Raw genomic sequence first — 16,723 nt, 5'->3', positions numbered from 1 at the left:
CTTTTTTTCTTTTTTTTTTTTTTTTTTGGTACTGGTATAGCTACTTCCAAACTATACTTTCATTTATTTTTCTTTTTTCTTTTGAGACAGATTCTCACTGAGTTGCTGAGGGTGGTCTCAAACCTTCAATCCTCCTATCTTATCCTCCCAAGTACTGGGATTACAGATACCATAGAGGGAGCCTGACCTGGCTCTAAGCTGTCCCTTAACACACGTGCCCCTCACATAAATACAGAAAGGCTCTTAAATATTATTACCTTCATCCTCTAAATAACCTTCTTTCCAGCTTTCCTCTAGCACTCACTCCCAGAGCCCCCGAATGAGCTGAAGTAAGAGGTTAAGAACAAGCAGGGTGATAGTTATAAACACAAGGAAACCAGAAAGCAAGTTGAAGCTTGGAACGGAATATGGAAAAGAAGCCCTTAACTCCTCTTTCCACTGCCCATGACTGTGATTCCCTATAACCATTCCATCTAGAACCCCTTCCGAGGCCTCTCACTTTGCATGAGAGCCAGGAGTAAGGGCACTGTTCTGGGTTAGCTGTGACACACGGACTTCTCAGACAGTTCACCTCAACAGATCTGCCTCAACAGATGTCTGGCTCTCTACTTATTTCTGCACACCCAAAAGGGGATGAGCGGGAGCATGGTGGGTGGCTTCCAGGGGTTTGGGGAGCAGGGTTAGTGTTTAACAGGTACATAGATTCCGTTGGGGAAGATAAAGTTCTGCAGATGAATGGTGGTATTGGTTGTACAACCACGTGAATGTATTTTGCTGTCACAGAACTGTACATTTTTTTTTTTTTTGGTGGGTCTGGGGATGGAACCCAGGGGCATTCAACCTCCGAGCTACACCCCCTACCCTATTTTTTATTCTTTAGTTTGAAACAGGGTCTCACTAAGTTGCAGAGGGCCTCACTAAGTAGCTAGGCTGTCCATGAACTGCAATTCTCCAGTCTCAGCCTCCGGAATGCTGGGATTATAAGTGTGCGCCACCACACCCAGCTTCCGGCTTTTTATTTTTATTTATTTTTTGGTGGTACTGGGGTTCCTGGAAACTCTTCTACCTCCAAGCTACATGCCCAGACCCATTTTTATATTTTTATTTGGAAACAGGGTCTCTTAAGCCAGCACGGCTGACTTCAAACCTAAGCAATCCTCCTTTCTCCGCCTCCCAAGCACGGAGATTACAAGAGTACGCCACCATGCCCGGCTCATTTTTATTTTAAAACAGGGTCTTGCTACGCTGATGAATCTCACTACTTGCTAAGGCTGTCCTTGAACCTGCGATCCTCCTGTCTCAGCCTCCCAAATCCTGGGATTACAAGCGTGTGCCACCGTACCTGGCAGAACTGTACCTTTAAAAGTGGTTAAAATGGTAAGCTTAATGTTATGTATACTTAACTATAACAAAAAGATTTTTTTAAAGTGGTGGGAGGAAATGAGACAGCCTTTCCTCCCTCTGAAGAACAGGCCCTCTTTTGAATTATTCAACTCTCTTTGCTCCAGACTAAATCTTCCAAATTCTTCTGCCTGTCCTCCTCTTCCTGTCATTGAAGGGCTCTGTCTGGCAAACCCAACATCCAGAAATCTCAATAGTTCTGGGCACCCCCCCCACCCAGCCACAATGCTTTGTATTCCCAATATGTGCCCATCAACGCCAACACACCTGCAAGTCCCTGACTCTCCTACCCTCAAAAAAAGTGCTAGGTATACAAATAAAACCTGTCCTCTGCTCAGACACATGTCCAGACCATGTGTTCCTGGAGGGCCGAAGCCCTTTCTCAAACAGGCAGTCTCTAATCCATGAAACAGGCCATGCTCCAAAATTCTTCACATACTTTACATGATGGATGGTGTTACAGCCTTCATCAAGCCCACAAATCCTGTTTATCATGGGTCACAGAAATATTACATATTTACAATTAAAGTAAGCGGAAAACAGTGCTGGCTGCACACAGTCTAGCATGCTGGAGACACACTGCCCTCCTGCCCACCCACACACTCCCTGCCTCCTTGGGAGCAGGCCTCCTGCAGCACAAGGTGAAGAAAAGCTCGGGTTCTGGGTGAGTCAGAACCCAGGGCCCAGCCACTTACTGGCCATCTGACCTCAGGCAAGTTAGCTAATTTCCAAGTAACTTCTCTAAGCTTCCGTTTCTTCATGTTAAAAATGCGGTTAATCATCCACCTCAAAGGGTTATTGTGAGGAATAATGAGATTACATAAGGAAAGAACCTACTGCATAGTAAGTGCTCCTTGTTCTTATGCCAGCCCCAAGTCCTCCCTTCTGAAATGAACCCACACTAAAATATAAATGACTTGTATCAAAGCAATCTTTGTGCTAAAGACAAAAAAAAAAAAAAAAAAAAAAAAAAAAAAAAAAAGATGGGCTCAAGAGAGAGGACTGAAGGAACAGAGAACCACAGGCTGGTCCACAGGCTGCCTCTTCCCTCCCCCTGCTTTGACATGTGGGCCTACGGTAGTCTGTGTGGTGAGGAATGACTTTGTGAAGGTTAGAGAGACTTCTCCAGCTCTTCCAACCTCAGCTAGGCGAAGCCACACACCTGTCAAGTTCGGCTCTGCTAACTGGGATGTGGAGACAGCGGGGTGGGATGGCAGCTCTACTGCACAGCTTCACACCTCTGCCAGCCCTCAGGGGCTTGGCCCCCACAGCGTACACCAGGGCAAGGTGCCTTCTTCCCTCTGGCCTTCCCTGCAATTTAAGTGATGCCACTCATTCTACATCTCTGTCTTCAAGGGGGCAACCACAGGATGGAAGGATACAGGAAAAAACAAATGAGCGGGCCCTGTCTCGGCACCGTACACATCTCCCAGCCCTGCCTCATGCTGCTCAGGCTTTGGGCCACTCTACCCAATGATTTTCTTGAAGACTCTTTTCCGAGCCACATAAAATTAAAGCCCAAATTCAGCATGCTTCAGCTACTTTCTTACAAATATGCCTTGAAAGAAAGAGTGGGTGGTTGGTGAAGCGAGAACATGAAAATCTTCCTTACAGTCTGGCTTGGAGCCTACCCATTTTACCTTCAGAGGTATGCTGGCAGACAAATGGAAGCTGGTAGTCTAAGAGATATGTGCCATGTGCAAAAGTAATTTAAAGGCCAGGGGCAATGGCACTCTTCTGTAATTCCAGCAACTTGGGAGGCGGAGGCAGGAGAATGGCAAGTTCCAGCCAGCCTGGGCAAGTTAGCAAGACCTTGTCTCAAAATAAAATAAAAGGGCTGAGGGTATATTTCAGTGGCAGACTATCCCTGTGTTCAATCCTTACTACCAGTAATTTGGAGTCCTACATTTTGAGTCTTCTCTCCACTAAAAAAAAAAAAAAAAAGGGGGGGGGTTGATAAGGGGACATAAAGACTCCTTCCTACTTCACAGCAGACACCTGTCTGGTCCTTCTCTTGGCCTCTCTCCTGTTCATAACAAGTCCATGGGGCTGGCTCTTGCAGCAACCCAGGTGGAAAACAGTTCTCCAAGTGTACTGGTCCCTGAGATTGCAGGGTGGTGAGCACCCCTGACCCACATACTGATGCCAATGGTGCTCGCAAGACATAGTGACAGTTAAACCTATGCCCAGCATTCCCAAACATGCCTTAGAGGGCAGTGCCTTGTGGCTGAGAGCCACTGAGTACATCCTTGTACACTCTGAGTCCCACAGGGTACAGCACATACTAGGCACCCTTTATAGCCACAGACATGAGTACTTAGATCTCTATCTTATACCATAAAAGTACTAACTGAACCCTACTATATGCCCAATACTTTTACAGAAACAGTGAGGGATCAATAGGAACTATGGATCACACTCCCATAAGTAGAAAGCGGTAGGAAAAGCTAGACCATAAAACATCATTCCATATAATCCAATATAGAGTCAAGTGAAATCAGCTGGGCATGGTGGAGCATGCCTGTACTCCCAGGACTTAGGAGGCTGAGACGAGAGGATCACAGGTTCACGGTCAGCCTCAGCTACTTAGTGAGGCCCTGGACAACTTAGAAAGACCATGTTTCAAAATAAAGAATAAAAAATATGGCTGGGGGTGTAGCTCAGAGGTAGAATGCCCCTGGGTTCAATCCCCAGTGCTGAAAAAAGGAGGAGGAGGAGGAGGAGAAAGAGAAGTTGTTGTTGAGGTGGTTTTTGAAGGAGGTGGAATTTTCTTCACTCCGCCCTCTGATCCTCAATCTGTCCCAGCAAGGACCGCTGTCCATGGAAAACTCTAAACCTGTGGTTCCAGGAGCAATTCAGCAATCAAGCCCTTCAAGTCCCATTTTCAAATGATTCCTGGGAGAAGAGGGTGTGAGAATTTTCCATTCTCCCTCAGAGGACCAACTATTATCAGGCCTGATTTAGGAGACAATGTGTCCCGAAGGAAAGGCAGAAGTGCCCAAGAACCACTTCATTCATGTGCACTTACTTGGCCACAAAGGCAGAGTAGTGGAGTTCCTGGGTGCAACCACAGAAACCTCTCACTCTGCCTGCCACCTCTGGCCCTGGAAGCCCCCTGCAGGAGGGACATAAATTCCTCGGGAGTCTGAGGTCTTAACTACCTCCTCTGTCAAAGGTCTCTTTCTCTGGGCTCCTCCGCCACCAACTATCACCATTTTCCTTAGGCAATTGTCCTATTTCCTTCATTCATCTCCCTAGAGCCTCTGAGCTCCTCCCACAGGCTGTGCCACCAAACCCTTGTGACAGGCCATCCCACCGTCTTCTACACCACCAACCACGTTCAAGCTGCTCCTGGAGTCTGGCTCCTCCAACAAGCCCAAGATGTGTGGCTTCCCCAACCCTGTTTCACTTTGAACATGCGAAATCAGTAACACTCCCCTACACACTATACTCATTCTTCACGTGTACAGTGTGAATCCAGAGTCTCGTCTATTTATACACCGTATCTATCTAGCGTTAAGAAGAATCCCACTTACACAGACCACAGGAGCTAAGCCCAAGGCTGGGCATACTTGTTTTTATTCCTGGAAGACTTGCCTACCTTCTAAACTCTTGCCACCACTCAGGCCAATACTGTCCAGTGATGTGCCCTTTTCCTTTATCCGTCAGCTTCAGAGAACAAGTACAATCCCCACCTCTGCAGAGCTGCATGTGAGTCTGCAGATCCAGCCCTCAGAGACCCACCTCCAGCCAAAACATGAGGGTTATGCAGTTCTATGCCCTTTGCATGTACCTGCCCTTATCTTATGAAACATCTCCCCCCCCTCCTGCAGGAAGGCTCACAAGGTATCTTTTCACCAGGGATGGTGCTACATGCCTGTAATCCCAGCATTTGAGAGGCTGAGACAGGAGGATCGTGATTCGCGGACAGCCTCAGCTTCTTAGTGAGGCCCTTTGCAACTCAGAGAGACCCTGTTTCAAAATAAAGAATAAAAAAATAGGGCTGAGGGGGGGGGGTGTAGCTCGGAGGTAGAATGCCCCTGGTTTCCATCCCTAATACTGTAAAAAAATAAAAAACAAAGCCGCGCATGGTGGCACATGCTCGTAATCCCAGCATTCAGGAGGCTGAGACTAGAGGTCCTCAACTACTTAGTGAGGCCCTCTGCAACTTAGTGAGACCCTGTTTCAAATTAAAGAATAAAAAATAGGGCAGGGGGTGTAGCTCAGAGGTTGAATGCCCCTGGGTTCCATCCTCAGACCCACAAAAAAAAAAAAAAAAAAAAAAAAAAAGGTCAGGCATGGTGGCGCATGCTTGTAATCCTAGCATTCAGGAGGCAGAGACCGGAGGCATAGCAGTTTGCGGACAGCCTCAGCTACCTAGCAAGACCCTTCCCAAATCAGTGAGACCCTGTTTCAAAAAGTAAAAAGATTAAAAAATAGGACTGGGGGTGTAGCTTGGAGGCAGAATGCTTCTGGGTTCCATCCCCAGTACTGCAATAATTAATTAATTAGTTAATTAAAAATTAAAAAATAAAAAGCTGGGCACACTTTTGTAATCCCAGAACTTGGGTGGCTCAGAGGCTGAGATAGGAGGACTGCAGGCTCCTGGCCAGCCTCAGCTACTTCCTGAGGCCCCCTGCAACTTAGTGAGATTTTAAAAATAAAGAATAAGCCAGGCGTGGTGGCGCAAGCTTGTAATCCCAGCCTTTGGGAGGCTGAGACCAGAGGATCACTGCTCGCAGACAGCCTCGGCTACTTAGTGAGGCCCTTTGCAACTCAGTGAGACCCTGTTTCAAAATCAAGAATAAAAAATACGTCTGGGGGTGTCGCTCAGATTTAGAATGCCCCTGGATTCCATCCACAGTACCACAAACAAAATAAAATAAAATAAAAAATAGAGCTGAGGGTGTCGCTCAGAAGTAGAATGCCCCTGGGTTCAATCCCTAGTACCACAAAATAAAAATAGGGCTGGGGTATAGCTCAGAGTTAGAATGCCTCTGGATTCAATCCTCAGTACTACAAAGTAAATAAATACATAAATAAATATTTTTTTTAAATACTGGGGATTGAACCCAGGGGCATTCTACCTCTGAGCTATACCCCCAGCCCTATTTTAAATTCTTGATTTTGAAACAGGGTCTAAGTTGAGAATGGTCTCACTAAGTAGCTGAGGCTGGCCATGAATCCATGATCCTCCTGTCTCAGCCTCCCAAATACTGGGATTACAAGTGTGTGCTTGTATGTCTGGCTTAAATAAATTTTTACAAGAATTAAAAAAAAAAAGAAAAAGGCCTGGGGATGTATCTCAAAGTACCAGTTCCCAGTACCAAAAAAATAAAAATAAAAACATAAAAACAAATATTATTTTAGGTATGCATGGCATACTAAAGTTTCCTGTTACAGTTCTTATCATGGCTTAAAATTTTATATACACAGATGTCTCTCAATATCCATGGGGGATTAGTTCCAGGACACCCCAAAATACCAAAATCTGTGGGTGCTCAAGACCCTTATATAAAATATTATCCTATTTACACACTTGTCCTGTATTCATTCATTCATTCTTTCTTTCTTCATTAATTAATTAATTTATTTATTTATTTATCTATTCAGTACTGGGGATAGAACCCAGGGGCATTCTACCTTTGAGCCACACTCCCAGCCCTATTTTTTTTTTTTTTTTTTTTTTTTTTGCGGTACTGGGGATGGAACCCAGGGGCCTTCTACCTCCAGGCTATACAACCAAATCTGCTTTATATATTTTGTTTGAAAACAGGGTCTCACTAAGTTGCTGAGAGCCTCACTAGGTAGCTGAGGCTAGCTTTGAACCTGAACGATCCTCCTGTCTCAGCCTCCCAAATACTGGGATTACAAGCATGCGCCACCACGTCCGGCTCCAGGCCCTGTTTTTTATTCTTTATTTTGAAACAGGGTCTCACTGAGTTGCAAAGATGCTCACTAAGTAGCTGAGGCTGTCTGGGAACCGTGATCCTCCAATCTCAGCCTCCCGAATGCTGGAATTACAAGCATGTACCACCAAGCCCAGCACTCCTGTATACTTTAAATAATTTCTAGATGTCTTAGGATACTAACAGTGTAAATAGTTGCTATAGTGCATTGTTTAAAAGAGAATTGTGAGCTGGGCGTGGTGGGGCACGCTTGTAATCCCAGCATTCAGGAGGCTGAGACCCAGAGGATCGAGGTTTGTGGACAGCCTCAGCTACTTAGTGAGGCCCTCTGCAACTCAGTGAGACCTGGTTTCAAAATAAAGAATAAAAAATAGGGCAGGGGGTGTACCTCGGAGGTCGAATGCCCCTGGGTTCCATCCCCAGACCCGCAAAAAAAAGAGAATTGTGACATGAAAAAAGTCTGCCCATGTTTAGTACAGAAGCATTTTTTTTCTCTCCAAGATTGGTTGAATCCATTGATGTGAAACTCTGAATCTACTGTGAAACTGAGGGCCAATAGTATATGATTATTTGATTATGTCTCTCCCACTGCAAGACTACGAAAATCATGTGTCCCATTCATCACTGTGTTCTCTGTGCCTAGTTCTAGGTCTTTTCTCAACCAGAACATGAAATCCTATCTATAGTTAGCAGGTACATCCTCGGGCTGTCTGAACATTGAACAACATTTCCAGGATCTCCGTTGGGTCCCCTCCACCTGACTATTTCCTATCTTTAGTAAGAACAAAGACTCTCAAGTACCATTTCAATTACCCTGTAGAGGAGCTTCCTAGAGACTGAGTAGAATCCCAGATTCAAGTCAAGGACTGGTTGGCTGGGAGGAGAATGGCAAGAATTGGAGAGAGGAGTGTGAATATGAGCTGCAGGTGGGTTTTCTACGAAAGCATGCTTCTGCAGCCTCTTATAGTCTATGGGCACTTCAAAGAAATGTTTAAGAATTAACTTATTAATTTATTTTGTTCCATTTCTTCAACCTAGGGAAGAAGAGATTGAGTGGGATAGAGAGATAAAGTAGGTACAGAAAGGGGTGAGAAACGCACAACAGATTTCAAGATGATTGACCACTAACCACGGGACAATAGAAAATGTGTGTCACTCACAGTAATCAGATTTAACAAAAATGTCCCAACCTTGAGGGTTCTAAGATATTGAGGAAAGCACTAACAGCTAAGAAAAGGAGAACCTGGCTGAGTTTAGTAGTATGCACCTACAGTCCCAGCTACTCAGCCCAGGTATTCAAGGCCACCTGGACACATGTCTATAATCCCAGTACTTGGGAGGCTGAAGTTCAAGGTTAGCGCTCAAAAACTTATTGAGGCCCTGTATCAAAACAAAAAATAAAATAAAATATGGCTGGAGTGTAGGTCAAAGGGAGACTGCCCCTGGGCTCAATTCCCTTTACCATCAATAAAATAAATAGGGCTGAGGGGTAGAATAGTCCTTGGGTTCAATTCCCAGTACCAAAACAACAACAACAAAAATGAGTTCAAGATCAGTCTGGGCAACATAGCAAGACCCTGTCTCTACAAAAAGGAAAGAAAGGAAAAGATGGGAAAAGGAGAGCCGAGCTTGCAAAGGTGTTAAGTAGACGCTTCCAGACTGTGGTAAAACAGCTTACTGCAGTGGTGAGCACAACATCACATCCTTCCATAGGGTCTAGAGGCTGCTTTAACAGCAGCCTGACGATGCTGGGTCACCATCTATCTGACTGGCTGGCTGCTGACATGGGAGAGGAGTCCTGACAACTTTCTCTGATGCTAGGAAGGTTCAGCAGGCGGGCTCTCTGATGGCTTTTGGAGATGCTCTCCTGTCCAGCAGTTGAAGGTTGCTGGGTTGAGAGGTTACTGCATTCTTTACAGACCCACACTAGATCACAAACTTGTCAAGAGCAGCCACACACTTTCTGCTACCTTGTCCCTTAAGTGACAAATGAGGATGCTGTACATAACCCACACTGTAATGTGCTACCCTGTCGTAGGCATGCAGCTCACAACTCAAAGGAACAGAGACCAGACTGCAATTGGGATGCTATATGGCGTCATGTTAGTGAGCTCTTGGGGCAAGAGTAAGGGGATGGACCAGCTGGCTCTCTTGCTTACCTTTTTTTTTTTTTTTTTTCTTGATGGGGGTATACTGGGAATTGAACCCAGGGGCATTCTATGTCCAAGCTATATACCCAGCCCCTTTTAATTTTTAAACATGGTCTTGCTAAGTTGCTGAGGCTGGTCTCGAATCTGCAATCCCTGTCTCAGCCTCTCAAGTACTGGAATTATAGGTATATCCTATAGGTATATCCCACTATGCCTGATTCTGACCTTCTTACTATTATCTTAACTGTCAAAAACCTTACTTTTGGCGGGCATAGTGGCGCATGCTTGTAATCCCCGCGCTTGGAAGGCAGAGACAGGAGGGCCGCGCTGGTTTAAGAGACCCTGTTTCCAAATAAATGAAAAAGTATAAAATAGGTCTGGGAGTATGCCGGGCGTGGTGGCGCACGCTTGTAATCCCCGCGCTTGGGAGGCAGAGACAGGAGGATCGCGCAGGTTCGAAGCTAGCCGCGCGCGCTGGCTTAGGAGACCCTGTTTCCAAATAAAAATGTAAAAATAGGTCTGGGAGTGTACCCCGGAGATAGAAGGGCTTCCAGGAACCCCAGTACCACCAAAAAAAAAAAAAAAAAAAAAAAAAGGTCTGGGAGTGTAGCCCAGAGGTAAAAGGGTTTCCAGGAACCCCAGTACCATCAAAAAACAAAAACAAAAAACAAAACAAAACAAACAAAAAACCCTACTTTCCCAAAGAACTTCCCTTTCATGTATTGCTAAATACCACAGCACCAGGGTGGTGGTATCTCCTGGCCCTTGTCTGGGGAAGGCCAAACACCTAATTTCAGCAAATTTCTCTGTAATCTTTCTTCCAGCATTTTGCCAAAACAGCATTTCACTTTCACTCCCAATGACACAAGCTCCCTGAATGATCCCATCCCCCATGTGTACTTTTCAAGGAAAAAAATTCACTAAATGCCTTCACCTCTGCTGCTGGAGGTTAGTGCCTCACGCCCCTGCCTACAGCATATGTCGTCAACACTGGGAGAGCCAGCGCACGAGAACACAGCAGTCTCACACTGCTCGGCAGCCTAGAAATGCATGCCTCGAACTGCCAGCTTCCCAAGTGGTGCTGCCGGAGATGAGAAGGTTGAGGAAGAGGCTTTGCCTCAGAACAGACACAACAGCACACAGCCATTTGAAAAAGAACATCGCTGTCAGCAACTACCACCTAACAACGAGTTCTTCTTGACTATGCTCCATGATATTATTTCCACAGAGCCACAGTGAATCCAGCTCCATGGTTTCAAGGACAGAAAAGAGAATGTTTGATTTATGAAGTGGGTCAACCCAAATGCACAATGCAAAAGAACAGCAGCCAGCCAGGGTCTCCCCCTCCTCCCAGTTACTCGCGCTTACTTTATCCTTTGTGAGAAGCCAAAATTTCCAGTCAGAGGATTCTTCTGGAACCTAACCAGCCCTGGACACAGAGAAAGAAGGCTTGAAACAAGAGGGCCAAATTTTCTCTTGAATAATCCTAACTTTATTTCAAGGACCACTGCTCAGATGGAGCCTTTCAAAATTCTGTTTACCACAAGACAAGGTATGAGTCCAAACGCCTCTCAGTAAAGACAGTTTTGTCTTATTTAATATCGGGTTTGAACCCAGGGCTTTGCAGAGGCAAGCACTCTACCACTGAGCCACATCCCTAGCCATGAACAGGTACCTGCTGATAATCTCAGTACTTGGGAGGATAAGATAGGAGGATCACAGGTTCACAGCCAACCTGGCAACTTAGTAAGGTCCTTAAAAACTTTAGTGAGACCCAGTTTCAAACTAATTTTTTAGCCAGGGCCTCACTAAGTAGCTGAGGCTGTCTGAGAATCATGATCCTCCTGTTGCAGCCTCCCAAATACTGGGATTACAAAGGTGTACCACTACGACTAGCTTCTTCTTTCCTTCTTTCTCTCTATTTTTTTTGCCGTACTGGGGATGGAACCCAGGGGCATTCTACCACTGAGTGACATCCCCAGACGTACTTTTTATTCTTTATTTTGAAACAGGATCTCACTGAGTTGCAAAGGGCTGTCCTTGAAACATGATCTTCCTGTCTCAGCCTCCCAAATGCTGGGATTACACGTGTGTGCCACCATGCCCATCTTATTCTTTATTTTTGAAACAGTCTAAGTTGTAGAGGGCCTCACTAAGTTGCTGAGGCTGGCCACCAATCTGTGATCCTTTTGTCTCAGCCTCCCAAGTACTTGGATTACAAGCATGAGCCACTAAAATTTAAAATTCTAAAAACAGAGCTGGGTAGCTCAGAGTTAGAATGCCCCCTGGGTTCAATCCTTAATACAACACACATTAAAAAAAAAAAGAAAGAAAATATAAAGTCTTAATCATGTATACAAAAAGAGGAAAAGAAGCCTAATAAGCCTGTTGACATTAAATACTTTCTCTAAGCAAGCATTATACTAAGAGCTTTCACTATACACACTCATTTAACAAACATTTGGGCCCCTACTGTGTGCAAAACTTTGTTCTAGGAACTGGGGATACAAAAATGAACAAAACAGTCAAAATTCCATTTTCTACAGAACTTACGTGTGTGTGTGTGTGTGTGTGTGTGTGTGAGAGAGAGAGAGAGAGAGAGAGAGAGAGAGAGAGATAGATAGATAGATACTGGTATTGAACCCAAGAACATTATCTCTGAGCTACAGCCCTAGCCCTATTTTATTATTATTTTTGTTGTTATTATTATATTATTATTATTATTATTATTATTATTATTATTTGTGGTACTAGGGATGGAACTCAGGGGCATTCTACTTACGAGCTACACCCACAGGCCTATTTTTTATTATTTATTTTGAAACAGGGTCTAAGTTGCAAGAGTATCACTAAATAGCTGAAGCTGGCCCTGAACCTGCCATCTTCCCCTCTAAGCCTCCTAAGCTATACCCAGCCCTTTTATTCTTTATTTTTGAAACAGGGTCTCACTAAGTTGTGGAGGGCCTCACTAAGTAGCTGAGGCTGGCTATGAACCTGTGATCTTCCTGGTTCAACCTCCCAAATACAGGGATTACAAGAGTATGCCACCACACCCAGTACTACATTTTATTTTACTGTAGTGCTGGGGATCGGACCCAGGGGTGTTCTCTGTCTGAGCTACACTGAGACAGGAGGATCGCGCAGGTTCGAAGCCAGCTTTAGCTGGCTTAAGAGACCCTGTTTCCAAATAAAAATATAATAAATAGGTGTCTGGGAGTGTAGCCCAGAGGTAGAAAGGTGTCCAGGAACTCCAGTACCACCAAAAAAAAAAAAAAAAAAAAAAAAAAAATTTTTTTGGAACAGGGTCTCACTAAGTTAACTCGCTGACCTCAAACCTGCAATTCTCCTTTCTCAGCCTCCCAGGTATATTCCACCATGCCAGCTGTCATTTTATCTTATGTGTGCGATTAGAGGTATTGAACTCCGGGCTTTGCATATGCTAAGCATGCACTCTGCCACTAAGCTACATCCCCAGACTGAATGTGCATGTTAGTTGAAGTTGACAGAAATAAGTCTATGTCAGCTGGTGATAAATACTATGAAGAAAGCTAAAACAGACTATGGGAATGCTATATAAAATTTTAAATAAAAATAAAGCAGGGGAGGGAGTGCTATTTCAGATACAGTTGTCCTGGAAGGATTCTCAGATAACAGAAATAAGAACTAACACATATGTGGTCACTTTGTTCCAGGAAATGGACTAAGTACTTAATGTGCAGCACTTCACTGAATCCTTGGCAACACTAAGTTCAGTACTATTACTATTCCCAATATACAGAACATAAATGGAGCTTAGAAAAGGAAGGCTCTGCCGGGCGTGGTGGCGCCCGCTTGTAATCCCAGCATTCGGGAGGCATCGCAGTTCATGGACAGCCTCAGCTACTTAGTGAGGCCCTCTGCAACTTAGTAAGACCTGGTTTCAAAATAAAGAATAAAAAATAGGGCAGGGGGTATAGCTTGGAGGTTGAATGCCCCTGGGTTCTATCTCCAGACCCACAAGAAAAAAAAAGAAAAAAAGGGGAAAGTTCTGGGAGGCTGAGACAGGAGATTGTAGGTTCGAGGACAGCCTCAGCAAGTAGTGAGACTCTCATCAACCTAGTGAGATCTTATTTCAAAATAAAGATAAAGCTGGACGTGATGGCGCACGCTTGTAATCCCAGTACTTGGGAGGCTGATATAGAAGGACTGTAGGTTCTCGGCCAGCCTCAGCTACTTAGGCTTTCAGGAACTTAGTAAGACCCTTTTTCCAAATAAAATATAAAATAGGTCTGGGGGTGTAGCCCAGAGGTAGAAAGCTCCTGGGTTCCATCCAGTGACACACACATGCGTGCACACACACATACACACACACACACACACACACACCAAATAAATAAAAATAAAATAGAAGCCAGGTGTGGTGGAGCACATTTGTAATTCCAGTACTGGAAGTCTGAGACAGGAGAATTGCAAGTTCTAAGTCAGCCTTGGCAACTTAGCAAGACCCTGTTTCCAAATTAGAAATAGAAGCAGGCTGGGGTATAACTTGGAGATAGAATGCTTCTAGGTTCAATCCCCAGTATTACAAATAAATAAATAAATAAATAAATAAGTAAAATAAGGCTGGGCGTATAGTTCAGAGGGAAAATGTCCCTGGATTCAATCCCCCAGTGCACACACACACACACACACACACAAAGAAAGAGAAAAAAGAAAAAGAAAGAACAAACAAACGAGAAGGCTCTTTGCAGAGTGAGCAAAGAGAGTAAGGGCAAAGGGGACCTGAGCTCATTTATACAGGAAGCGAGGAAGCAGGACTTGAGCTCAGGAATCCAACTTCAGGCCCCATGCTTCTCCCCACCACATCAAGGTACCATGTTAGTGGAGAAAGAGAGCCTCAGAGAAGTCAAAGGTGACCGCAGTCACCAGGTGGCAGGTCCATCTGGCCTCCCTAACACATAGCTAAGAGATGAGTGCAATCCAATCTTCCCTAATATCAGACTATTACTATCATCACCAGCTGAAAACCAAGTCTTATCTTGAAACAGGAGGAGAGAGACATCTTGGGCTCTTTAAGGCCAGCTAGTAAATGCTGCATAACTACTTCTCCCACCCCAGCGCCCAACACAAGATGAAGTAAGGAAAGGGAGACACCCTTTGCTGCTAATTCTCCAGGTTAACGTTTCTCTCTGCAAAGCACACAGGAATGCAAAGCACAAGTAATGGCTGAGCTACCTGCTTGCCAGAGCTACAGCAGCTCTCTGGTGGAGTGGGAGGGGACAGGCACTGAGAAAAGATCAGCACCAAGGAGAAAGCAGGCCCTCTTCAGCTCTATTTCAAAGGACGCACAGCTCTCCCTCAGTCCTGGAGCTCTGGGGTGGTAGGGTGGAACACAGAATGCTTTCTTCAGAAGTGCAAGGCAGGACGGAGCACAGGGAGCAGACACCTGGCTATCTTGAGGGGAGAATAGGGGCGGGAGGTAACTGAGGAAGGTTAACATTGCTTCAAGTATGGAAGTCCAAAAGGGAAATATCACATCCAAAGGTCAGAGAGTATATGCAGAATTGCTGGAAATCCCAGGTTGAGGGTCCAGGCCAAACTACCAAAAGAGGCTAAAAGAAAACAGAAGCCCAAGGGAAAGAGAAGCTGAGTCCCACAAGGTTCAAACCAAAGGTCATGGTTTGGACCCACCCATTTTGTAATTGTAGTTCAGCCACCACGGACACAGAAACTGTAGCCAGAGTTAATCAATAACCAAGGTCAGGCAAAAATGTGGGGATTCATCTTGGAGCAGAACACATTAAAGGACTTTTACTCACAGCCTGGATTTGCATCTTGTATCCCAACTGACCTGAGCACCCCAGTTTAAACCCCGGCTAAGCTGATCCTAAAGCCTTCACACACACACACACACACACACACACACACACACACACACACACACACACCAGCAACTTATCTCCAACAAGTTAGATCTCATAACCCAACACTGCATCAAACAAACTATGACCTGAAATGCCAAGGAAAAAAACTGTGTCACCTAAAGAAACCCAATTAACAACATGACTCTGCTCTCTTCAATTCCTCTCTTCCCTCTCTCAAATCCGGGGCACCTGGGCAGCTGACCGCCTTTTCCCGGCTCCTGGCCGTGTTCCCTGGCTAGCTCAAAAGACAAAGTGAACAAGGACCTCCTGAGGCGCTAACCCAACGATGGGAAACCCTGCTCTCCCTGCACCTAGGCCAGTTGAGAAAGTTGGAAGGGCGCAGGATCAGACCACCTGAGAGACAGCCTGGAGTGTTCACCTTGAAATCACGACTGCTGCCCTAAAGCCTCAGCTTCCTGCTGAATATACAAATGTTGCTGTATGTTCTTGAAGGAGTAAATGACCCACGTGGGATAATCGGTGGGTATTCCGAAGAAATTCCTGCTGCCGATGTTTCCTCTAAACCCCTTCCCTAATTAGCCCTCCCTAGAGAGATCCTAATTGCCTCCACCCCCACTGCTTTTTTCCAAACTTCCGGACGGATCACATGCAGCTTGCGTTTGGTGTGTGCACATATATGTAAACATCCTCTTCCCGGACCGGGCTGGAGTTTCTGAAGGGAATAAACGCTTCCCTCCTCCCCGAGTGCACTTGTCCATCCTCCCAGCCCCACACTGCTGCAGAGCTGCTAAGGTAATATTCAGGGACCCCGAGACCGGAAATGCCTGGATCGGGACTGCTGCACATGAAACGCGAGAGAAGGGACAGGGGAAAGTGAAGGTGGGATCGAGGGAGATGTGAGAAGTGTGGGGTGGAGTAGGGAGGCTGAAATGCCGACCCGGGAAGAGTTGCGATTCAGGGGTGGGCGAGGAAGAGCAAGAGGGATGAGGGGGAGGCTGTCAAGGCTCCTGCAAAGTCAAAATTGGAGGATCCCAGAAAGAGGAGGGGGAGGAAGGAGAGAGAAGTAAGGGCAAGAGTGGGAAGAGGGCCCCGAGGAAGTGAGGGGGCATAATAAAGCCTCTGCAGGTGATGGGGGAGCTGGGTTTAGAGAACTCAGAGATGACCTCAAAACCCCGAAGGAAAGGGATACCGGACCCGAGAGGGCAGGGGTGGCAGGGAAGTGTGGGGGCGGGGCACCGCCGGTGGGGATCCAACTGGCCCCCAGAATCTGCAGCGAGTGGAGCGGGGAGCGCAGAAGGCGGGGGCCCAGAGGCGGCCGGAGCCCGGAAGGGGCAGGGGTCGCCGAGGGGACCGGGCGGGCGGAGGGGGCTCCTGGGATGCACGTGAAGCGTGCAGCTAC

At 45.9% G+C, this 16,723-nt stretch overlaps 1 protein-coding gene across 8 annotated transcripts in view; it reads right to left on the bottom strand.

Moving 5' to 3' along the window:
- Positions 1-16,723, bottom strand: part of MINK1 (misshapen like kinase 1) — a gene marked incomplete at both ends in the record, with an annotated part of 58,279 nt that overhangs the window by 41,437 nt on the left and 119 nt on the right. The gene's annotated exons all lie outside the window — the stretch shown is intronic.

Source organism: Muscardinus avellanarius (assembly GCF_963383645.1).
Source record: "Muscardinus avellanarius genome assembly, chromosome: 16".
NCBI classification, from domain to species: Eukaryota; Metazoa; Chordata; class Mammalia; order Rodentia; family Gliridae; genus Muscardinus; species Muscardinus avellanarius.
Note: the sequence above shows the minus strand (reverse complement) of the source record. Positions and strands in the feature narration are given on the sequence as shown.